Source organism: Trichosurus vulpecula, chromosome 3, assembly GCF_011100635.1.
Source record: "Trichosurus vulpecula isolate mTriVul1 chromosome 3, mTriVul1.pri, whole genome shotgun sequence".
NCBI lineage: Eukaryota > Metazoa > Chordata > Mammalia > Diprotodontia > Phalangeridae > Trichosurus > Trichosurus vulpecula.
Window position 1 is genome coordinate 230,420,437 of NC_050575.1, and position 25,575 is coordinate 230,446,011.

The 25,575-nt window shown below is 40.0% G+C and overlaps 1 protein-coding gene across 4 annotated transcripts in view; it reads right to left on the reverse strand.

Annotated features, from left to right (window-relative positions):
• HPCAL1 (hippocalcin like 1) overlaps nt 1-25,575 on the reverse strand; it is a 192,379-nt gene that overhangs the window by 95,841 nt on the left and 70,963 nt on the right. For all 4 annotated transcript variants that reach the window (XM_036751487.1, XM_036751488.1, XM_036751489.1 and 1 more), the window contains exon 2: nt 4,093-4,237. The gene's annotated coding sequence lies outside the window, so the exon portion shown is untranslated. The remainder of the gene's footprint in view (nt 1-4,092; nt 4,238-25,575) is intronic.

Genomic DNA, 25,575 nt, shown 5'->3' on the forward strand with positions numbered 1-25,575 from the left:
ATGCTGTATTGGGAGTATGTGAGTTTACAAGGGTTATAAAGTGTTTTACATATGTTACTTCTTGAGCCGACTCTATAAGGTAGGTGCTATTATTATCCTTCTTTTACAGATGAGAAAACTGAGGCCCAGACAGGTTGTGACTTGCTCTGGGTAGCCCAGCTGGTCAGTGAATGAGGCAGGATTTGAATTTAAATCTTCCTCATTCCACTTATCATTCCTCTTCCTCTTATCCACTATATCACCTAGCTGTCTCCACTATAAGACCTCACTATAAAACGTCAATTGGAAGTGAATTTAACATCCAGTTAGATCCATTATATCATTCTGATGCAGTCTAGGAATGCTGGGAACCCCGGAAATGCAAGAGTACTGAGTGGGTCTGCCTCAAATTCAACCATTCAAGCCTTCTTTCAGTCCAAGTAGCAAGTTTATTATGATACTGGTTGGGTAGGCAAGATTCCTACTGAATCGTCACAATTTGATGGGGCTAAGATTGGTATTTTTATTCAGGTAGACTGGATGGGAGCTAGGATGTGATTAAGGAGTGTCAAGTAAGATAATTAAGTGGTCAAGGTGGGCTGGGGTGGGCAGGATGCCTTGGGGGCACCAGTGGTCTGGGCTACTGAAAAGTATGGGAAAATTCAGGGACTAGGTTGCTTTCAAAGACATGGTCTTTTCCTTTCAGGGGTTCAGATCCCATCCCCATCAATTCCTTCTCTAACTTACAGGAATTCTCTTCTCTCAAGAATATCATCATTGGGGCCCACTCCCATCCAATTTTCCCATTCTGTTCTGAGCTTTCTCTTTTCCCCTTGCCTTAGTATGCTCATATTGTTCCCATTTCCCCGTCTCCCCTCAAAAGAATCAGGATAAACTCAATCACATGAAGAGCCAGGGCTCTTAGTGCAAAGAACAATAGAAAGTTAGCCATGAGAAGGAACTTGGGGATCATCAGTTCAATTGCCGCAATCCTAAGAAAACAGAACCTACAGGTGGGAAGTAATAGACTTAAATAACAGCAAATTAGGAATAGAGCCAGGATTAGAATCTGGAGCTCCTGACTTCATCATAGGATGCTAGAGCTAGAAAATGCCTTAGTCCATTTAGTTCAACTCCCTCTTTTTACAGATGAGGGAGCTGAGGTAAAGGGACTTGTCTACATGTCTTTCCACTACCTCACACTATCTTAGAGGCATTTAAATTCATCTTTGGAGTAAACTAGGAATCTGAAATCAAAGCGAGGAGAGAATGCATTCTAGATCTGGGGGACAGACAGTCTATGAAAAGCATGGAGAAGAAAATGAAATGTATGACTCATCTCTATTCCTAACCTAAGATTCAATATAAATTTTTTCCTCTTAAAGTGGGATCTGATGAAATTGAGGAATAGAAGCTGAAATGGAGGAAAAAACAATGTGTTCTTTGAGCTTTCATTTCTTGATCTGTAACGTGAGGACAATAATATTTGCATTACTTACCCTCACAGCGGTATGGTGTGGAAACTGTTTTTATTAAAATTTTTTAATTTATTAAATTTAATAAATTTAATTTATTAAAATTTATTAAAATTTTATTAAAAATTGAAGCTTTTATTATTATTTTTCCTGAGCAGAAAAATGGAAGTTGGCCATTGGTCAGTGGAAAGGGCAGGAGAAAATTAAGAATAAAAATAGATGGAGGGTCCTTGGAGTTTCATTCCAATGTCATTGATCCAAGGAGAAAAAGCTCTGACACTGTTAGGGCAGTACAGTACTCCTACCCTGATTAAGAAACTAGGTAGAGTAACTAGATTTCTCCCTGCCCCTGGGGCCTAACCCAATATCTTCTGGAAGATAATAGAGTAGGTACGTGCCTAGGCATTGAGATAAGAGTTATATAAATAGAGAAGCAGAAAGTTGTTTTTTCCAAAATGTTTTGGAGCATATTTGAAGGAGTAGATAGACTCCAAGGACATTCAGAGGGCAGCTTAGGTTAGTTAATGGTTTTCTTTTGCATTTTTTAAAATTAAAATTAGTTGGGCCTCTTAAAAGGTAGCAAGGAGAACTTATCAGGCTAGATTTGTTAGTTGCCAAAAAAATGGGTAATTCACAATCTTACTCAATTCCTACTTTGCAACAAAAATCAAACTATAAGAATTCTAAGTTATTTGGTTAATATCAAATTATAAATACTAGAGCCTTTACCAAGTAAGTAAAGTCCAAACTTCTTATCTGGGCACCCAGGGCCCTTAACAACCTTATTCAACTCTACTTTTCTAAGATGTAGTGGACAGAGAGCCAGGAAGACTTAGATTCAAGTGCTTCTTCTGGAGCATACAAGCTGTGACTTGACCCTGGGCAAGTCACTTAACAGTGGTGATGAGGAGTAAGAGAATTCCATGAATGGAGGACAGCTAATGAAATTGCCAGGTCAAGAGATCTTGGTCAAGGAAAAGGAAGGAGGCCAGGGTTATTGAACTGAAGAATATGTGTGTGAGTGTGGGGGGAATATAAGATGTAAGAAGAATGGGAAGAAAGTGGGGGCAGATTATGAAGGGTTTTGAATGCCAAGCAAAGGATTTTATATTTGATCCTAGAAGTGACAGGGAGCCACTGGAGTTGATTGAAAAGGGAAGTGACATGGCCAGACCTGCACTGTAGGAAGATCCCTTTGACAGCTGAATGGAAGTTGGACTGGAAGAAGGGGAGATTTGTGGAAGGCAGACCAACCAGAAGACTATTACAATAGTCTAGGTGTGAGATGATGAGGGCCTGTACCAGGATGATGGGAGTGTCAGAGGAGAGAAGGGGGCATATGTGAGATATTATCAAGGTAAAATCAACAGACCTTGGCAACATATATGATGTGAGGAGTGACAGACAGAAAAGAGTCTAGGATGACACCCAGGTTGTGAGTGGAGACTCTCCTTGGAAACTGGGAGGATAATGATGCCCTTGACAGTAACAGTGAAGTTTAGAAGGGGTAAAGTTTGGGAAGGAAGGGAAAGATAATAAGTTCCATTTTGGACATACTGAGTTCAAGATGTCTATGGGACATCTACTTTGAGATGCCCAGGAGATAGCAGGAGATTTGGAACTGGAAGTTAGCACTGGTTAAGCAGATTGGAGAATCGTCAGCATAGAGATGATAACTGAATCCACAGGAGCTGATAAGATGACAAAGGGAAAGGGGAGGGAGGAGGAAAAAAGGCCCCACTCAGTTGTGAGATTATAATATAAGTATCTTTGGGTTAAGGTTAACTCTATTAGCCCAATGATAAAAATGTAGGCTAAATCCCTGTCTTCTAAGTAAGCCACCTGAGTCTTAAATTAATCTGACACTTTTTTTAGTCAACAAGCCAAGTTAGCAAGTGTTTATTATATGCTTTATGATGTGCCCAGCATTATGCTAAAGGCTTTAAAAGCTATAAAAGGGACAGAAAGCATAGTTCTCTACCCTCAGATAAACATTATCAGGAAGCAATCTTATTAGGGAATCAAAATTTGCATACATTAAACAATCAGGGAACAAGATGATGTATAATTAAGTACTAAACTTTGTGGTTGGGGAAATGAATGCTATAGGAGTACATGGAAGGGAGAGATCAGTTAAGCCTAGAGTAGTCGGGGAAGGCTTTTCATGGAAGAGGTTAAATTTCAGTGTATGATGCAAAATAGGCAGGCATTGGGCTTTGTTGGGTAGTGAGGGACAGGTCATAAAATTGTGAATGTAGGGGCCATAATAGGCTTTAGGCTTCATCTAGTTTAACCCCCTCCCCTTATAGATGAGGAAAATAAGGCCCAGAAAGAGGAAATGTCTTTTCCAGGAAAGCTGAAACCTAATTAATTGACACTCCTTTTATTCCTCCATTATCCATTTTTGAAGCTATTGGTTATTTATCTGATTGAAATGACAGATGTGCAAGACTACATATTTTGTATATATAGTATATATACTTTGGTCTACTCACAGCCACACAATTGACCTTAGTCATTATAAGACATGAATGAGTCCCACCTGCAATATTTATTAATTATCTGCAAGCCATTTTCCCTCTCACAGCCTCAGTTTCCATATCTATAAAATGGACCCAATAATATTTGAACTACCTACCTCACAGGATAGTGTCAAGAAAAGTACTTTGTAGTTGGCTCTACAGTTGTGATGCGATGATGGTGATGGTGATGAAGAAGATGATAATGATATGATGACTCCTTTAGTCCAATGGAATGAGGTAGTTGCCCAGCATGAACAATTTCTAAAAGCCAAGAATAGGATATAGAAAATCAAGCCAAATGCATTTTAGGCCTTTAAAAGATTCAACTACATACCTCCTTATCAGCAGGAAGGATGTGGGTTCCCAAGCCCAAGAGGAGCTGAGTCTCAGAGAGGCTTCATCTTCACCTGCCCTGTAAATGCCATTCTGGCTCTGAAAAGAGCTCTGGAGTGGGGCAAACATCAGGGTTGGGGCACATGATAATGGTAGAGTCACAATGCTTCCAGATTAGTGCCACATTGGCAATTTGGGACTCTGCTTGCAAGTAGTACCAAAGACTCAGGCCAGCTCCTGCAGTGGCCACTAAATCATTAGCCTCCTTTGGCTGACGAGGGAACTTGTGGAAAATCATGAGACTACAGAGTTCCCAGCAGAGACACTGACTAAAAAAACTCAGCCACTTGTGATAAGAATCTTGAAAGATAAAAATCAATTAAGTCTTTCTTTTTTTATGAGTATATTTTTTAGAATCCAATTCCCAAAATGCCATTTAGGAAATGCTGGTGATACGGTGGAACTACTTTTTACGTTTTATAAAACTTTCTGTGTGGGATCACAAGTGGAAAAAGCTTAGAAATATTATGTAATTTTAAAATCTACAAGTAAAAAAAATGTTCATTGAGCTTCTGCTATGTTCAAGGCCCTTTGACTAGCTACAGAAGGTTATCATGGCTTCTGCCCTCAGGGAACTTGGCTAGAAAGAATACACAAGGGTAGGAAGGCAATTTGGGAGAGTGGAGAGTTTTAGGGATTGTCTAGGGATGTCTAGGGATTGCAGTCAAAGGACATTAGTCCGGTTCCACCATGTGAGCACCTTGAGAGTCAGGACTGTCTTTTGCCTTTCTTCGTATCCCCAGCACTTAGCACAATGCCTCATACATAGAGGTGCTTAATAAATCTTAATCAATTAACTGACCTTTCTGAACCAGTTTTCTCATTAAATTGGCATAATAACTACCTTACCGGGCAATTTTAAGAATGCTTTATAACTGTAAAAACATTTTAAAAAGAAGAATTTTAAAAAAGAGAGAAAAGAATACACATAGACATAGATATATACACACACACACATATGCATATATACATATGTAGGTAAATCAGTATTACTACTGTGGAGGAGAGTGAGGACCACCACAAATGCAGTATAGCAAGCATCTGGGGGAATTTTTCTCCCTTTCCTCTCCCCACTGGATACTGTCCCCTCACATTCCCAAGTCACTCAAGTGGAAACCCAGAGCCTCTGTTCCAGTTCAACCCCCCAGTTTGCTCCCTGTTTCCTAATGGTTATGCTCCATGCCCTTTCATCCATTCATCCTTTGAGGGGCAGACATGGCCAGTTACACCAATTCAATAAGCAGGCAGCCACCAACTACAAACATTCCAGTAAAGTGGGGGCACCATTTTGCAGCTATACCTCAGGGATCACTGAGTCAAATCATCTGCCCTTTCACTACACCTTCCAGCCCATTCAATCTCTACCCTCCAGATCCCCAGGCACTCTTATATGATCTTCCAAAGGACCCTAAGCACCCTTGACATTCTTGCCACTGCAGCACTATAATCTCCAGTGATTTCTCCATTCACCGAACAGTTCTCTCCTTTCCAGTATTACCACTCCCTATTAGAATGCAAGCTCCATGAAAGCAGGGACTATCTTGCTTCTCTATTTGTAGCCCCCACACAGCACAGCGCAGAGCTAAACACTGATCAATGTTCGTTCATTCATAGAGACATAGCCCATATGATTCAACCAACATCATTTTGCAAATAAATAAATTCATTTTTAGTTCAACCTTTAGTCCAACAACAAAGTCATTCTAGAGAGAGGGGAGCAGATTCCATCTAGCTGGAAACTGTCTTCACCTCTTACTCTTGCACTGATTCACCCAAGTGAACCAATTAAGGACATTGGGCTTGTTATTCCTACATGTGCAAATGCCACAGAAACGGTACCTACAAGATATAATGCAGGAGTTCAGAGAATGTAGAGACCAGTGTAGCTTGGGGTAGTGAAGGAGGTATTCACAGGGTTTAATGAATGTTAAGGAAGTCATGGTGAGGCAGAAAGAGTGTTAAATGTATAATCAGAAGACCTGGGGTTCAAACCTGGGTTATGAGTCCTATAATACCTGTAAAATGAGATGGTTAGACTAGAGGACCTCTATGTCCTTTTATGCTCTGATGTTCTATGACTTCCTTGATAAGTTTAGCTGGGAGGTATGGATCCATGGATTGGGCATCTCTGAAGCTAATCATCTGAAATGGTGGGGGGGGGGAGTGAGAATTTGGGGGAGGATATAAATTGATATCACTAGTGAGTCTCATAAAACACTGTGTTCTGTCTGTTCTAAAAACGAGATAAACATCTGCCTAAAGGTAGCAATTAATTCAGAGGCTAAAGTTATTAAGACCCAGTTTGAAAGTAACATTAAAAAAAATTTAGTATATTTTGAAAATATACTAACAACAACAACCTCCAATAGAGCTCTGTTGCCAAATCTATCCTTTGAGGTCCTGCCTTTGGAGGTTATGCTAGATCTGTTAGGATTCAATTCTATTCAACAGAATAACTACTTATTAAATGTACACTATGGGTAAGGCCTAGAGCTAGGTTAAATATTCCCAAACACAATCCCAATTGCTTTTTAAGCATCCTGTAAGCAGTTTGGCTGGGCAGAACTGGCTCTCCCTTTGAGAACAGGAGAGATACTGAATTGCTCCTCTGCAAAGAGTGAGCCCATAGTGGCAGGTATGTGCCAGAGATACTACTGCTCTCACAGGCACATCTATGTAGGTCTTGGGTACCATGTGTATGTATGTGTGTGTGTGTATATATATATATATATATATATATATATATATATATATATATATATATATATATATATATATGTATACGTATATGTACATATGGTATAAGAGTTATTTTGATTCATTTCAACTTTTATTCAGCACCTGTTGTGTTCAGCACCAAGGATATTCGAAAGTACAAGCTCACCAACAAACTATGCTTTTCCAGAACCAGTCTAGTGAATTACAGAGAAGCTCCATCACCAGTAGGCTTGCCCTTTGGTGACGAATTCATCAACCATGGCAACCCATGAAACAAATCCTCAGTGGCAAAAAAAGGGGGAGCGGTCAGAGGGTAGTAAGAATCATAGAACTTTTAGATTGTCTATAAATCAACTTGGCTCTTGGTGTTCTAAATGTGAGATATTTGTAATGTAGCTGGAGGAAAGGAACCATATCAATTTCAGCATTATCCTTAGAATCAAACCCAGCAGAAAAAAAGGAGTCTGGAGCTAAAGGAAAGGACAGTGCTATGAGAAACATCATTTCATGGGATATCTGCTCATCTTTCAGGACTCATGAGAAATATTTGCAAAAAGTCCACTCCAGGGCACATGTGTGTGTATGTACACATACACATACACACACATAAATACATACATGTATATATACATATATATATATGTCTAATAGATAGATATACACATTTAAAGTCATAGTTCTTGCTGCCAAAGAATTTATAATTGAACATGTATGGAGGGAGAAGAGATAAATGATGTACACAGAAGGGAAATGAAGCCCAGAGTGATTTGCCCAAGGTCCCAGAGTCAGTCAGTGGCAGAAGTGAAACCAGAACCCAGGTCTCTTGATCCTTTTGTTCAGTTCTCTGCCCATTAAAACATACTTCTACACAGCTGCTACTTAGGTTAGTAAACATTAGGTTGAATAAATTCTTTTCTCCACAAGCTACACTGTGGTGGTATCTTATCTAGGGACTGCTATGTGAGAGAAGCAGCTGGTCTACTCACGAGGCTGAGATCACCACAATCTTTTTTCCACCCTTTCTCAAGAGGAAGAGCAATTAACCAAAGCTTAGGCTAAGTCAACATGTTGCCTAAACATCTAGATAAAAAAGCGAAAAAGTCAGTCCATCATCCAGTCATTTCCAAGTACTTGAACATGTAGTGGTGTGTAGATAGCATACCTCAATGCACTGACTTTTTCCACTTTTTATCTTGATAGGCCACATAGACATAGCCTTAGCTGTCCTAAAAGTTGGTGGATTATCCACTCTTGAAGGTCTTCAAGGAGAGGCTGGATAGTCACTTAACAGGGGATGTTGTAAAGAGGATTCCTGTTCAGGTATGGATTGAATTAGAATTCAGGAGTTTTTTAACTTTATTTTTTTCATAGACCTCTTTGGCAGTCTAATGAAGCTTAAAGAACCTTGCTCAGAATAATTTTAAATGCATAAAATAATAATAATTTTAAATGCATAAAATACCTAGGATTACAAAGGAAGCCAATTACATTAATATGTGATAAATATAAAATTTAAAAAAAAACCAGTCCACAGCCCCCAGGTTAAATGCCCCTGAATTATATGGCCTCTGGGGTCCCTTCCCTTCTGATATTGTATGATTATATAGCTTGCCCAGCTTTTTTTTTACTATCAACTTGATAACCAGCCATTTAGACTCACCTACCAATTATAGATTCATAAACAGAAACCATCTGGCCATAAAAAAAATAAAACAAAATCGTGAGAATTTAAGAAAAAAAAAAAACAACCACATAATCCTCAAGCACCCACAGGCAGATGCTGTGCATAGAACTAAAGAATGAAAACTCCATAATCAGGATCCGTATCTTCTGACCTATTGAAGGGGATTGGGGTGGATATTCACATCCATAACCTGCTATGCAGCTCATTAGGGATGGAGGACTTGACTACGGCGATACAAACTCATGAAATCTTCACACTGTCAATTAGTTGAGGTTCTGGGGTTCACAGTGGAATGTGAAAATTTCTTGAGAGAGAGAGAGGGGGGGGAGAGGGGGGGGGGAGGGGGAGAGAGAGAGAGAGAGAATGAGAGAGAGAGAGAGAGAGAGAGAGAGAGAAAGTATGGCACAACAGGAAAAGCATAGAAACTAGTTGGAGTCAGGGGGCCTGGGTTCCAGGCCCAAACTCTATACTCACTATGGGCTAGTAATGCCCACACTATATACCTCAAGGTTATTATGCCTTTCTTTGAATCCCCTACACATAGCACAGTGCCTGGCACACAGTAAGTGCTTGTTGACTGAAAGTACTTTGTAAACCATAAAGTATGTGTGTGTGTGCATGTGTGTGTGTCTGTTAATGTGCATTATGATTATTATTAGAACTATTCATTTCTATTTAGAGAAATCTATAAGAAGTGGGTTTTTTTGGATGGTATTTAAACAGAAAGAAGGGAATACTTGAAGGTAAGCATGGTATATTGGAAATAGCACTAGCTCTGGAGGGTTCAAATATTATCTTTGATTTTCACTGCCTATGGAACCTTGGACAAGTCATTTAACCTCCAGGGGGTTTAGACTCCTCATCTATAAAATAAGGGAGTTGGACTAGATGGCTGCGGAGGTCCCTTCCAGATCTAAATCTATGGCCCTGTGAGCCCTTTGGTCCTGGCCAGAAAAAGAAGCTTATTGTGGCCCTCTGCGACCTGAAGCTCTCTCTCCCTTTCTGCTTTATGTCACATTGTTCTCCTTCATGTAATCTATAGTCTAGCCAAAATGGACTATTCTGTCCACCCCGCCCCCCTCCAATAGAGCCTTCATTTTCCTGTCCCTGCCTTTGTTTACACTGTTCTCTATTCATGAAATGTCTTCCTTCCCCTTCTTCATCAGAATTTCTATCCATTCCTTAAAGCCTGACTCAAAGGAGCAAGGCTCCTTCCTGAAACCTTCCCTGAACCCCAAACAGATAACTGTTCTTCAGATTTCACACAGGACTTTGTTGCATTGGACTTCTCTAATAATGTATTTACAATGTGAGACTATTGCTTTGTAATTTATTTCCCTTTTGCCATGAGGGTAAACACCAACTTTTTAAGTAAATTTTTTATTTCCCGCCCACAGCCTAGCACAGTGCTGTGCACACAATAAGGGCTTAATAACTAGCTGTTGGGCTTGAATGTGTTGAAGACCTGGGGAGAAAAGAAAGTTTCATTAAGAAAAGAGAGGCAGGATCAGAGCTTAAGGAAAAGGAGGGAACAGATTTTCCATTGAATAATCACAGTGGCCCCTCCATTTTATCTGATTTATAGGAACACACTAAGTTAAATGCACTCCCCAAGACACAAGGAAGGGCTTTTTCCTGCCCCCAGTATTCTAATTGGACTCTTCTTCAGCCATACACACATCTTGCTAATGATTTATCTTCCATAGAATCACACTCCACACCATTCTCTACTCTTTACCTTTCAACTCTGGAGTCTGCTTTCCCTCACTGCACATAGCTGGCTAGCCAGGCTCAGTAATGGTTCACCAAGCCCCATGTCTAACACGTGTTTACATACTAGGCAAAGAATGAAAAAACCCTCTCCCTCCTGGAGTTTTCCTGCTTGAGCTGAAGACCATTGCTTCTAGTTCCAGATGGAAGGACTAAGCAAGGCTTTGAAGCCTAGATCAAGGATACAAGGGGAGACAGCAGGGGCCAATCCATGGCACAATCAGAAATAGAAACTCATGGATTTCCCAGATCTATGATGACCATATGACCTGGTTTTCCAGAAAAGGCCTTATTTCATGGAGGAAAAAAGTACACTATAAGGATATATAAAAACACTTGTAAGCAGAAATGTATACACTAAAAGTACACTAAAAAGTAGTATAATACTGTTTTATAAGAGAAATATCCTTTGACTGACTATATAGCCTAAATCTAGCACTTAGCACAGTGCCCGGCACATAGCAGGCACTTAGTACATGGTGACTGATTGATCTTTGCTTCAGGATATATAGCCTCTAAATCCAATGTCCAGTGCAGCACTTTCACTTCATTTTATTTCAATAAATGTTTATTTTCTACCTACTATATATAAGGGAAGCATGAAAGGCAGATAAGATACGCCCTCCGGGGTTTATAATTTAAACATACTAAATGAATGGGAGAGGTAAAACAAAACAAAACATCACAAGGTCTGAGGTGAAAGGCTACTATGAGCTGGCAAATCAGTTAAGGTTCATTGAGTGGGATTTGAATAGATCTTCAAAGAACAAATAGTAATTCAACATATGAAGAGGGGGAGGAAGGGCGAGCATAGGGAACAGCTTGAGCAAAGATATGGAGACAAGGAAATATACAGTCCATTTAAAGAACAGAGAGGATCCTGTTTTGCCTGGAGTGTAGTACATACGGAATGAAATAATACGTGATATTGCCTGGAGTGTGATGTGGATGGAGTGAATATGGGGATAAGGCTGATAGGCCAGGTAGACCTAGATTATAGAGGGCCTTGTATCATAAGACATGAAATTTAAATATGACTCAGCGGGCTTGGGAAGAAATGAAAGTGTTTGAGCAGAGGAATCACAGCGTCTTTGGAAGAGACTTCAGATATCCTCAGGAATCCTTTCTACCGATTGCGCTGACAAATAGTTATCAAGCTTCTGCTAAAGGATGTTCAGTGACAGAGATCTCACACTCTCCCAAGTCAACCCATTTCACTTAGGGGCACCTTGAATTGTTACCAAGTTTTTTCCTTACATTAAGTCAGAAATCTCCCTCTCTGTAACTGCAACCTATTGCTTCTAGCTTAGATCTCTTGAGCCAAGAGGAACAAATCTGTTCAACTCAACAATTGAAAAGAATGTTCCACTATTCTCTTCAAACATTTAAAGACAGCTAGCATGACTCACCTAAACCTTCTCTTCTCTGGGCTAAACTTTCCCAGTTCTTTCCAACAGCCTTTATATTGGTAATCAATCAATCAATAAACATTTATTAAGTGACTACTATGTGCCAGGCACTGTGTTCAGCTCTGGGGATACAAAAAGGGTCAAAAGACAGTCTCTACCTTCAAGAAGCTTACAATCTAAAGAAGGAGACAAAATGCACACAAATTCATACAAAGTCCATTACAAGTTAAAATCCTAGGTACTAGCATAATTTGCGCTGAGAAAACTACTTGAAGTTCTAAGGAGTCTGTTCCCCAGGGGACCAGAGAATAGATAGCATGACTCACTTTTCCTCCCAAGTCACTGGTATTACCTTTCTTCCTGGGAAGCAGAGTTAGTAAAATCTCCCCACCAACCTCAAGGCTATCACCAAGAGCCTCTAGCACAAGACATGACACCAGCAAGGTAGGAAGAGCATTGCCAAGTGAAGCTCCAAAAATACACCCCAAATAGACAGACCAGGGCTGTGACTGACAAGCTATACTTCAACTCCAACCATGGCTACTAAGTCAGGACCTTCCATCAGAGCAGTCCCCAATGCTTGAGGAAGCTCTCTTCAATTCGATAATTCAACTATACCCTTGACCTTAAGGAGCTTGCATTCCTCTTAGGACAGGGATTCTTAACCTGGGCTCCATGAATTTTTTTATTGTTTCAATAACTGTATTTCAATATAATTGGCTTCCTTTGTAAATCCTATATATTTTATTTTATGCATTTAAAATTATTCTGAGAAGGGGTCCATAACCTTTACCAGACTGCCAAAAGGGGCCAATGACACAAAACACATTAAAAATCCTTGAACCATGAGATCCAACTTATATAATAAATCACAAATATAAGATAATTTGAGGAGGGACAGAGCCCTAACAATTGAGGAAATTCAGAAGGGATTCCCAAAGTAATGGCACCTCAGCTGGGCCCTGAAGGAAAGTAAGGTTTCATAGAGGCAAAGATGAGAAGGGATGGAAATTCCAGGTGTGAGAGATGAACTGTAAAGGCATGGAGAGTAAGGTCCTATGAAATAGGACCTGAAAGGTAGGTGGGAGCCAGGCTGTGGTAGACTGTCAATGCTGGGCAAAGGAGTTTAAATTTTATTCTAGAGGCAATAGGAAGCCATAAGATTCCCAAGCAGGGGAGTGCCATAGTTAGATCTCTATTTTGGGAATATTAATTCAGCAGTTGTGTGGAAAATGGATTAGAGTGGGGAGAGACTAGAAACAGGGAGACCAGTTAGAAAGCCATACAAATAGCCTAGGTAAGAGGCATTAAGTGCCTACTTGAAGATGGTAGCTGTGTGCATAGAGAAAAGGGGAATAAGGTTGTGGAGGTAGATGCAATCAGAGTTGGCAAATTAAAGGATGCGGGGGATAAAGCAAAAGAAAGACCAAAAGATGACTCAGGCTGTGAACCTAAGTGAGTAGAAGGATGGTGGTGCTCATTCAACAGAACAAAAATGGAATTTTGGAGTAGTGTGGAAGAAGATAATTAGACCCATTTCGTATAAACTGAGTTTGACATGCCTATGGGACATTCAGGATGAGACATATAGCAAGCAGTTGGTGCTACATGACTGGAATTCAGGAATTATGCTGGTCTTCTGGACTGCAGAGTCATCTTCACAGTGACAATAAATGAACCCTCTGGAACTAACGAGATCACTAAGAGAAAGAGCATATTGAAAAAAAGAGAAGTGGGCTTAGGACAGAGGCTTAAGGCAATAACGGATTTAGAGGCAGAACGTGAATGATGATCCAGTAAAGGGAGCAGAACTCAGAGAAGAGCAGTGTCATAGAAGTCAAGGAATGAGAGAATATCTACAAGGCATGGTTTACAGTGTTAAAAGCTTCCAAGAGGCAAAGAAGGATCAGGACTGAGAAAAAAAATGAGATTTAGCAATTAAGAGATCACTGGCAACCCCAGAGAGAGCAGTTTCAGTCATGTAATGGGGTCAGAAGTCAGACTGCAAAGGGATGGGAAATGAGTAGGAGGTGAGGAAGTAAAATCAGTACAGTGCTGATAACTTTTTTTTTTTTTGTAATTTGGCTGTGAATGGAAAGAGAGCAATAGGATGACAGCTTGAAGGGGTGGTGGGGTCAAATGAAGGTTTTATTTTGTTTTAAAGATGGGGGGAGAAAGGGGAGGGGGAATCAGGTCTGTTTGAAGGCAGCAGAGAATGAAGCAGGTAGAAGAGAGTTTGAACATGAACAAGAGGGAATGTCTGAGGGGGCAAACTTACAGAGCCTGGAGAGGATGGAATTAAGAGCATAAATAAATGGCGGTGTCGGCCTCAGAGAAGAGAAGAGATAGCTCAACATTAGAGACTGGAGCAAAAGAGGAAAGAATGGGGGATGAGATCCCAGTGTTCAGTGACATCTTCTCTCATCACTCTTTCTAACTTGTGCAATGAGCACCTTTGTTCTCTGCTCAACCTAGTGACACTTACACCTTATCCAATAATCAATTATTTAGCAACACGAAGGAAACAGAGAGAGAGAGTGTGAGAGAAAGCCAAAATCTTAGAGTAGTTTTAAACTACTAGAGCTTATAAAATTGTAGGCACACAGTTGAGTTATGATTTTTTTCTTTTATTTTTGGGTTTCTACTTTTAACCAAATAAACTCTCCTGTGTCCCACACCATTAGCACCCTTTTTCCTCCCTACTCCTTTGCCCCCTGTTTCTTGAACTACAGGATAAAAGCCAATCCTTAGTCATCTGAGGTATAGCCTCAGATAAAGTGAAACTTGGGAAAGACCTTAATACAGAAAGGCCAAGGTCACACCCATTGCAACCTGGGCCATGGACAATCCTCTTTGACCTTTGTTTTGCCACTGGACTTGATGACTCTGGAGGAGAGAGTGAGGCTGAGATTTTCCAAAGCTCTGCCCCACTCATATCCAATTCATTTGGAAGTCAAGACATCACCCTCTTGATGTCAGGGGTTCTCTTTGAAAACAAAGGACAAACAACAACAAATATGAGCTGATTTCCTTAAAGTTTGTGGGTCTACTACTTATCATTCCTTATCATGAAATATTAATGAGTTAGGAAGAAAAGAAACTTTTTCATTTTTAAAATATGCTAAAAGCACCTGATCACATATGCCTGTAGCAACAGGCACTATTGGTGGGTGCACACAAGTGCATCAAATTCATAGAATTCTAGAAACTTATGAGTCAGAAGAGACCTCAGTGACCACCTAGTCCAACACACACTCCCTAAAACATCTACAGCATAACAACCTCAATAAGTAGTCATCTAGCCATTACTTAATGACTCCTCCTGAGGCAACCTATTCCATGTATGGACAGCTCAAATTGTTAGGACCCTTTCTCATGAGATTAAGCCTCAATCTGCCTCTTTGCAGTTTACACGTTCACTCCTACTTCTGTCCTCTAGTGCTGAGCAGAGCAAGATGAAGACATCTTCCACATGATAGCTTTTAAAAACTTGAAGACAGCCATCATGTCCCCTCCTGAATCTCTTCTTCTCCAGGAAAAAAAATCCCCATTTACTTCAGCCATCCTCATGTTACATAAACTCCAGGTCCTTTACCATTCTGATGAAACCTTCTGAAAGTTTTCCAGCTCATAGAAGCCCCTCTAAACTGTGATTCTTAGAAATGGACTCCTGATGTGTTAGTAGTAGGTAGAAGTGGTTCATCAAATAGAAAGATCCCCTTGAGTCTGGCAGATCTGAGTCCAAATCCTACCTCTAACACTAGCTGTGTGATCCTGGGCCAGTCACTTAACATATATCTGCCTCAGTTTCCCTGTCTGCAAAATGAGAGTAATTAATAACACCAGCCTTTCAGGGTCAGTGTGAGGACAAAATGATAATATAATAAAACACCCTGCAAACCTCAAAGCACTGTATAAACATGATGATGATGATGATGATGAGGATGATGATGATGACGTGGTCTGGCCAGGGCAGAATATAGTAGGACTATCACCTCTTATTCCTGGAAGCTATAATATATGGCTTAATGGCACTCAAGACCTCATTAACTTTTTTCAGCTGCCTATCATACTCACATTGATGCATACTAGACTTGCATTCCACCAAAATCCCCAAGTCTTTTTCAGACAAACTGTTGTTTAGCCAAACCTCCCTCATCTTGTACTTGTGAAATCTATTTTTGAACCCCAGTGAAAGACTATTTACATTTATCCATTTATGTTCAAATAAAATACTTTTCAACACAATAATCAGACAAGGCATTAAATCTATCTGGGAACTTTGTGTAGACAAACTTTCATCAGCATGTGAACATGGAGGAGGGTGATCAGGTTCATATATAGGAAACTCTGTGATACTTTTAACAATCTTAAATCCCTTCTTTGGCACAACAGCCCATCTTGTCAATATCAAGACTCCATGCTAATGTTAAATGGCTCTCGATCATGACTCCAGTCTTAAAATGAGAATCAAAACAACTTGTGTATTTTCTTTCAATCTTTAAGATTATTCTACTTGTCTCTTCTAAATAGTCCAAGAAATTTCTGGGGATTATTAAACTACTAGGATTTTGCTGACCACACAATTTTAGCATTGAGACTGTTGGATCTGTTTTTTATGCAGATGTCTTGCTTTTCTCTGCCTAAGTTACAATTTCCTTGAGGAAAGGGACTTCACTCAATACTTCTTTTGTGGCCTCTCCATAGCAGTTATCACAAGGATGAGCACAGAGAAGGTTCTGACTGATGGAAAATGAAAACTATAATATCAGGGCTGTGGTCAACCAGCTCTTAGATCCAGATCAGGGGTTATTCGTCTTTTTTTGGGGGGTGGCATCCTCTGGCAACCTGAACCTTTTTTTTTCTCTGCCATGAATTCCTCTGGCAATCTAGTGAAGACTAGGAACTCCATCTCAGAAAAATGTTTTAAATCCCTAAAACAAAACACTTAAGATTACAAAAGAAACCAGTTATACTGGATAGTTTTAGACATTAAAAAAAGTTTATGGACTTTAGGTTAAGAATCCCTGAATTCTAGATGAAGTATTAAGCAAACTGTAGTCGAAGATTAAAAATGATTCTTTTGAAAGCATTTCACCCAGGCATTTGTCAAATATACATCTACATGGTATAGGAGGGTGATTTTCCCCTTTCTGGGCCTTAGTCTCCTCATCTATGAAATAAAGTGACTGAATTAGATGCTTTTTAAGATCCTTTCTTTCAAATCTGATAATCTATGACTTAGCAAAAACATCCCTCAAGTACCTAAAACACAATTGGCTGAGATACTCAAAAACACCACTTGGTCGAGACCATCCCCATCTGGACATGATTTAGTGGAAATACTGGGTTTGGTGTCAAAGGATCTTGGTTTGAAGTCAAAGTTTTGAAGGATTCTGAGGTCCCTTCCAGCCCTAGATTTTATGATCTTTTGGGACCTTCCTACCTCTAAATGTATTATCCTATGGACAGTAACAAATAGTTATGGCCTTCTTGATATTTTCCATGTGAGTTAATTTGAAGCTTTATTTGGGATAAGTAAGCCTGATTTACATCTGGGAGACAAGCAAAAATGTGGCCTCTGGACCACTGTGTCATATAACACAGTGCAGAGATGGGAAAATGTCTTGCTTTTCTTTTTCCCAGCTTACTGTTCCAACTTTCATGATTCTATCTCATAGCATCAGTATTTATCAAAATTACCTGTTTTTCATAAGCCATGGGATGCTTTTTAAGATTATTGTAGGAAAAAAAGGGGACCTAAAGCTAAACCCTGATTTCACTGTATTTTCCAAATTTGAATCTAACCATCCTGTTACTGTGCATAGGACACTGTGCTAGGGGAGCTAGAGAGCTTAGATAATAGTCCCTAGCCTCATAGAGTTTACAGTCTAGTGCCTTGCTCCCACAAGAAAAAAAAATTACCTTATGTTTATTTTGTTAATATTTTGTGAAACTATGTATGGGGAATTTGGACAAGACTTTTTCTTATCAACTGATTCTCCCACCCCAACTCAGTTAATGTAATCACAGAAAGTAATGGGCAGGTAATAGAGACACTGAGATTATGGTTTTAAATGAAGAATAAAGAAAGGTTTGTGCTCATTGTTATTCTTTTTTAAAATATGAAGGAGTCCAAAGACTCTAATCAAGCCTGATAGAATTAGAATGGTTGCTTGGAACTGGTTGGTCTTTAAAAAGTTTGCTTACCAGTTCTGGAGACACAGCCCAGTCAAGAAACTTTAATGGAGGGTGATATAGTCAATGGTCTACTAGAGAAGTTTGAATTATGGAAAAAGAAGCTAGTTTCTGAGAAGGGATCACTCTTTGCCTTTCCTTAGTAGAGGTATCTTTAAGGAATGGAACCTCTAAGAAGAAAAGAGAACCATCTATGGGAAGAATTAAAACTTGGCTGTTGGGAGTTGGGCTGTAGAGAAGAGCAGGCACAGGGAGCCCAGATGATCAACCTTCTCCGCAAAAACACCTATCCTAGTGGGGAGCAGTGCCAGGTCACTACGAGACGAAAAAGGACATCAAGTTTCTTTTAGTATTAAAGGCATAAATTGCTTGGGTCACACGTGTTCCCTATGTGCCTGCTCCTATGTGCATCACTTCCAATATTCAAAATTCACTCTTTCCATGGATGCTGTATTTATAAGGAGGTGCATCATTGGTTTGCAAAGGGACTGTTTGGTAGCTGCTGTTGTTACAATGCAATTTTAACAAATGTATTTTGAGTTAATTGTGTCTACCAGCTTCCTACTAAAGATAAGCATATTGGTGGAGGCTCATGAGTTATAGTTTTAGAAGTATGGACTCGCAGGGTACTTTTTAGTAGCCAAACCCCTGGAGACCTAATCTGCCCTCAAGAGTGATAAATTGGGGGAAGAGGAGAGGGAGGGAATGTCTCTATAGAGGGTGCTACACATATACATAGTGTCTCCCTCCAAACAGAACGTAAGCTTCTTGAGGATAGGGACTGTTTCATTTTTGTCTTTGTATCTCCAGAACTTAGCATGGTGCCTGGCACAGAGTAAAGGTTTAATAAATGCATGTTGATATATTAAAGGCAAGGGAGGTGATTTTCCCAGGAAGGTTTGTTGTTATCTCATCCCTGACCCAATACCCAGGGTTTAGTGGCTAAGGCTTATGCAGATTTGTTTTTTAATGAAAAATGTTATTCTTTCTGTTTTTAAATCCCTGTTGCTGTTTAGTTAACATTAAAAAAAAAAAGAGGGGACTGGACAAGATTGACCTCTGAGATCCCTTCCTGCTCTCGAATTCTGTGATTCTTTACAATTTCTTGTCCTCTTTTTCTGTTTGTTTTAAATTTCTTTGAAATGGCAAAAAGCAAAAAATGAAATAACAACACAAAAACTACCAACAAACACAAGTAACTGAGAAAATAGCTTGAAATCCAAAGCTACACCCTTGGAGCTTACCAGCTGGCTCAGCTAAAATAACCCAGAAATTGTTTTAAAGAGTGGCACACGTACATGAGGGTATATGAGGAAAGGATAGAAGTTATAACTTACAGACAATTCACTGGTAATTATGGAGGAAAGCCACTTAATATTTGCAAAGATTCAGCCCACTTTGCCCTAGACATTATGAGAGAACAGTAAAATAATATTTACCACCAAGTCCTTCCAGGTTCACAATAAGTAGTAATAAATGAAAAAAAAAACTTTACTTAAGTCAAAGCACTTGTGACAAGGTTGCTTAGGAATTTATGACACTCCCCGGTCCTAAGTATCCTTATTTATTTACAAGTACTGAGCAGAAAGCTACTAGCATAATTCCATACTTTAGTTCCCATGCTGGCTAAGCCTGTGATAAGGAAACAGTTAAAGGAAAACTTAAGAAACTCTGAAAGCACCAACAAGCACTTGTCTTTTCCTGAAAAAGCTGAGTGCCTGCGTAGACAAAATGAGTGTATGCATATACTGCGTATTCAGAGAGACAGAAATAAGTAATTGCCCTTTCCACAAAGCAAATGATTCAGAGTGAACAATGGCTGGCCAGGAATTTCACAGAAGCACAGAATGTCAGGGCTGGAAGGGGCCTGAGGACACAGAATGTCATAGATGGGAGGGACCTTATAACTAAAATGTCAAAGGGAGGAGGGACCTTAAGCAGAGCATTGAGGGACCATAGAGCATAGAACGTAAAAGCTAGAAGGGACCTTTGAGATCACCTAATCTAACTCTTATTTTACAGGTGAGAAAACAGGCCTAGAAATGGGAAGGGGCACACTGAGAAAGCGACAAAGCCAGGACTAGTACCCAGATTTCCTGAAACCTATGCCTGTGCTCCTTTTCTTACACTACAGCTCCAGTCATCACTTTTAATTTTGTTTAAATGCCTTCACAGTTGTACAAGTGCTAACAACAAGGGGAAAGAGGAAGGGAAAATACGATGTGCTCTGTGCAAATGAGACTTTGCCGTCTCTTTTATTGTTGTTGTTCTTTTTGTTCAGTCATGCCAACCCTTTGTGACCTCATTTGGGGTTTTCTTGGTGAAGATCCTCGAGTGGTTTGTCATTTCCTTCTCCAGCTCATTTTACAGGAGAGGAAACTGAGGCAGACAGAGGTTAAGTGACCTAAGACACAGCTAGAAAGTGTCTTTTTTTTTTTTTGCTTTTTGGCAGGGCAATTGGGGTTAAGTGACTTGCCCAAGGTCACACAGCTAGTACATGTGTCAAATGTCTGAGGCCGGATTTGAACTCAGGTCCTCCTGACTCCAGGGCTGGTGCTCTACTCACTGTGCTACCTAGCTTCCCCAGAAAGTATCTGAGGCTGAATTTAAGCACATAAAGTCTTCCTGACTCTAGGTCCAGTGCTCTATTTACTCACCCACCTCACTGCCCATACCATCTCTTCTGGGCCTGTCTAAAATGACTAGACTAGTCACTTTGATCAAGAAAGGAAGAAGAGCAATGAATCATGGGACCTCAGTCCGTGTCCTCAGTTTCTGCTGCTGTTAAAAAGGTCAACTGTTTCAACTTGTCCCAATAACTAGGCAGAAACCAAAGGGATTGAGATCAGTCCCCTCTGCTGAAAGACTAGGACATGAATGAATCTGATGATGATAATTTTCCCTAATTCTAATCGATGCTTTCTGAAGGCCTCATAAGAGTTAGAGCTGAGAGGAAGGAGCCTTAGAGATCATCTAGTGTACTTCCCTTGGTTTTTCAGAAGAGGAAACTGAGGCCCAGAGAGAAGCGAATGGCTCAAAGTCAGTCACGGGGTAAATGACAGAGACAGCTCCTCTGGCTCCAAAGTGAGTATTATGCTACAAACAAAATTGTTGTATCCCTTAGGGCTCCAAAGGGTGCTTCAATTAAAATCTAGCCTCAGAGGCTTACTAGGTATGTGACTCTGGGCAAGTCACTTAACTTGTCTGTTTCAGTTTCCTTGTTTATAACAATAGCTAATAGACAGTTAGGTGGAGCAGTGGATAAGAGTTCCTGGTCTGGAGTAAGGAAGACCTTGAGCTCAAATCTAGCCTGAGACACTTACTAGCTATATGACCCAGGACAAGTCACTTGACTGTTTGCCTCAGTTTCGTCATCTGTAAAAATGAACTGGAGAAGGAAATGGCAAACTACTCCAGTATTTTTGCCAAGAAAACCCCAAATGGGGTCATGAAGAATTGTGCATGAATGAACAACAACAAAAACATTTATATATAGTGTTCACTATATGCCAGGCACCATGCTGAGCTCTTTACAATTATCATCTCATTTTATCTTTACAATAACCCTGAGGGATAGGTGCTATTATTAGGCAGAAAAAGAGGGATTGAAAAATAACAATATTAATCCAACAAACATGCATGCTTACGATGTGCCCCAAGGCCCTGTGTGATAAATAGCACATGTAGTTTAGAACTAAAGAGACTTTAGAGATAGATCATCTAGGCCAGGCGTTCTTAATTTTTATTTTGTGAACTGATTCTCAGACTGCTTTTAAAATGCATAAAATAAAATAGATAGATTACAAAAGAAACCAAATATACTGAAATAGTTATAAAAATAAAAAAATTATAAAAATTTTTTTTTAAAGTTCATGGACTCCAAGTTAAGCAACTCTGATCTAGTCCAACTCCTTTGTGTTACAGATGAGAACCCTGAGGCTGAAAACCTCAGGATAATGGATAATGACTTATCCAAGATCACCCAAGTAATAAGTAGCAAAAACTGTACTGAATGGAGATTCACTGACTCCAAATCATATCCTCTTGCAATATACCACTTCACATCCAATCTAATTCGAAAATCATTAATAATAGCTAGCATTTACATATGTTATCATTTAATCTTCACAATAACCCTGTGAGGTAAGTGTTGCAATTATCTCTGTTTTACAAAAGAAGAAACTGAGGCTGAAAGAGGTTAGCATCACATAGCTAGTGTCTGAAACAGGACTCGCACTCAGATCTTCCTGACTCTGAGCCCAGGGCTCTGAGTCACCTACCAGCCAATTCCACGCTTACTACATGCAAGGACTATGCCAGTTACCGGGACAAGAAAGACAAAAAAAAAGCATCTGCCCCAAGGATCTTACTGTATTCTACCAGGGAAGGGGGAATAACACAGAACACTTTCATACATTATCTCACCTGGAAAGTCAGTATAATATAGAGGCAAGAGCTTTGTACTTGGAGTCTAGAGAGGCCTGGCATTCATTTTTATATTTGTATTCTGGGTACTTAGCACAATGTTTGCTTGGCATAAAGTACTTTGTCACCCTGGAGAAACCAGGTCTCTCTCTCCTGACTAATGACTGACTGTCAGTCTGAACTACTATTTCAAAAGGGGCCCCGGCAACGCTCCCCTTCTCCAATGTCTTTTCTACCTCCTCCTCCATCTTTTCTATCTTCCTTCTCACCGGCTGTCTATCATTGCTTCTCACTATCTCCTCTTAAGGCCTGATAGCTCTCCTTTGAGGGCAAGTCTTGTAATCTGGCTGCCTCAGTTTCCTAATCTGTTAAACAGGGATCTCAGGGTTGTTGTGAGGCTCAAATGAGATAATATTTGTAAAGCATTTTGTAAACTTTAAAGCACCATATAAATATTAGCTATTATTCTTTGTATCTCCAGCATTTGACATCGTGACCAGTACATAGTCAGCACTTAATAAATGCTCCATCTATCTGTCTATCTAGTTTGCGATCTATCTTATTCAATCTCTCTGAGGTTTCCTCATCTGTAAGCTGGAGATGACAACATGTATGCAGCCCACTTTCTGAGCTGTGAGTAAGGTCTTCAGGAAAGGGGAATATGCAATATAATCAGGAGTTATTATTGATTCCCACAAACACATGAGTTCAACAGTTTAATCCTCGTTTTACAGCTAAGGAAACAGGCTCAGGGAGTTGAAATGACTTGGCTACGGCTAGTTATAACAGCTAGTTAGTGGCAGATTCAGGGCAACAACCTAGTAGAATAACAAAACCACAATAGAAATAGTAGGAATAAGACCCCCTCCCTAACCCCCCCGCCCCCTCGCTTCTAATGCCCTAAGTGGCCTAGGCCTGGTCTGGATGGTTCAGAAGTTTATTCCTGGGCAGGGAGTGATTTCACACAGCCCTTTTTCCCTCAAAGGCAAGATTTTACAGGTAAAGTCATATCTTAGGTTACAGCAATACCTAATATCTATATTGTGATTTGAAGTTTAACAAAACACTGTTTTCACATAAATCCCCTGGGGTAGGTAAAATAGTAGCTCACATTTCTATAAGACTTTAAGGTCTGCTTTCCTCACAACAACTCTATGAAAGTAAGACACATAGTACAAATGCCATATTCTCCATTTTGCAGATGAGAAAACTGAGGCTCAAGCAATTTCTCCAAGGTCACCCAGTATTAAGAACCTTGGCATATAACTGAATTCTAAGGCAGGGAGGGGCCACTTTCTTTTCTTTCTTAAAAAAAAAAAACAGGCTAGATCCACTGGACAGCATGAGTGGAATCTGATTTGTACCTCTATACAAAAGCATTCTGGGTGGTAATTACCATCACAGTTCTGCTCAATCGCCAGTTAAGGGCTAAGCTGGCAAAAGCATGGAGCAAATCAATGGAGACAAACAGGCTAAGCACAATTACTAGAGCCAATTAATTTGAAATGACTGATTTTTTGCTTCCAAGTCCCAGCAAACTCACTCTCTCTCTCTCTCTCTCTCTCTCTCTCTCTCTCTCTCTCTCTCTCTCTCTCTCTCTCTCTCTCCTCCCTCCCTCCCTTTCCCTCTCCCTCTCCCTTTCCCTCTCCCTCTCTCTCCTTCTAGAGAAGAGGAAAACAATTACAAAAAAAAATTAAGGTAAGAATCAACACTATAATAAGTCTCTCTGGTTATATCCCCACTCCTGCCAATAAGAGGAAACCATAGGAGCTTGTTTCAAAGACCTCCTGTAGTGATGTCCTTTAGTGTACAGATATAGAGACCAAAAGAAACCTTAACGAGGTCATTTTTTATCTGCATAGCAAATTTTGTACATAGACAAGGCACTTATCTACAGAAGCCTGGGCAAACAAATGACTTAGTCTTACTAAAACCCAGCAAAGTAAGCAGGGAACAGCTCCTTTGTATGGAGGACTTAGGACAAGGGTCCAGAGTTTTTTCCACTAAATTTTAGTCAAGTCACAAAGCTCATATTTTCAAAGGCTGGTGGGAAGGCATTGGGGTTCTAGTCGTTTGTTCAGTCAAACTATTCAAGTCAGTTTTCTTGATTCTTCCCTCTTCCCCGACCCCCAGTTGCAAGTCGGCTTTGTTTTGCCCCCCAAATTTCTCTTGCATCAACCCTTCCAACAGCTACCACCCTAGGACTGTTGTAATAGTATCCTAACTAGTATACTTGTTTTGGTCTGTCTAATCTATCCTCCATATAGCCACCACAAGAACTTTTGGAACGTATTACCCTAATCATGGTTCTCTCATGGGTCAAAAATGTTCAGTGGTTTCCCACTATCTATACTTTATCTACATAATAATTTATAATAACATTTATATTTATAAATATAAACTCTTTAGCATGACATTCAAGATTATTTACAATGGGACTCCAACAGTATAACACAATACTGGCCCTCTACACACACACACACACACACACACACACACACACACACACACACACACACATTTATTAAGTGCCTTCTGGATGCAAAAGATTATGCAATACAATTGAATAAGAGATACAAGGTTGATAAGGAGAAGATCATTACCCTCATGCAACTTCTGATCTAGTAAGAGGTAGCCAGAGAAAACTATTGTGTAACACAATTCAAACAAAGTGTTCTGTGTGATCTGAGAGAGAGGATCCAGCATATGCTTCCAGCCTTGTTTCACACTACTCTCCTTTGTACCCTTTGTACTCACCTCCAGTCACATGCTCACATAGACCATTCCTCACTCCTAAAATGGATTCTCATGTCTCACTTCCAGTACTTACGTCAAACCCCAGTCCAAATGCTACCTTCTCCAGGCAGAAGGCATTTCTTCTTTCTCGAATTCTCTCAAATTGTTCTCTTGGACCTGGGAAAGAGCACTGAACCTGGAGTCAGGAAAAGCTGAAGTTCAAATCCTGCCTTAGATACTTACTAGCCATATGACTTTGGGCAAGT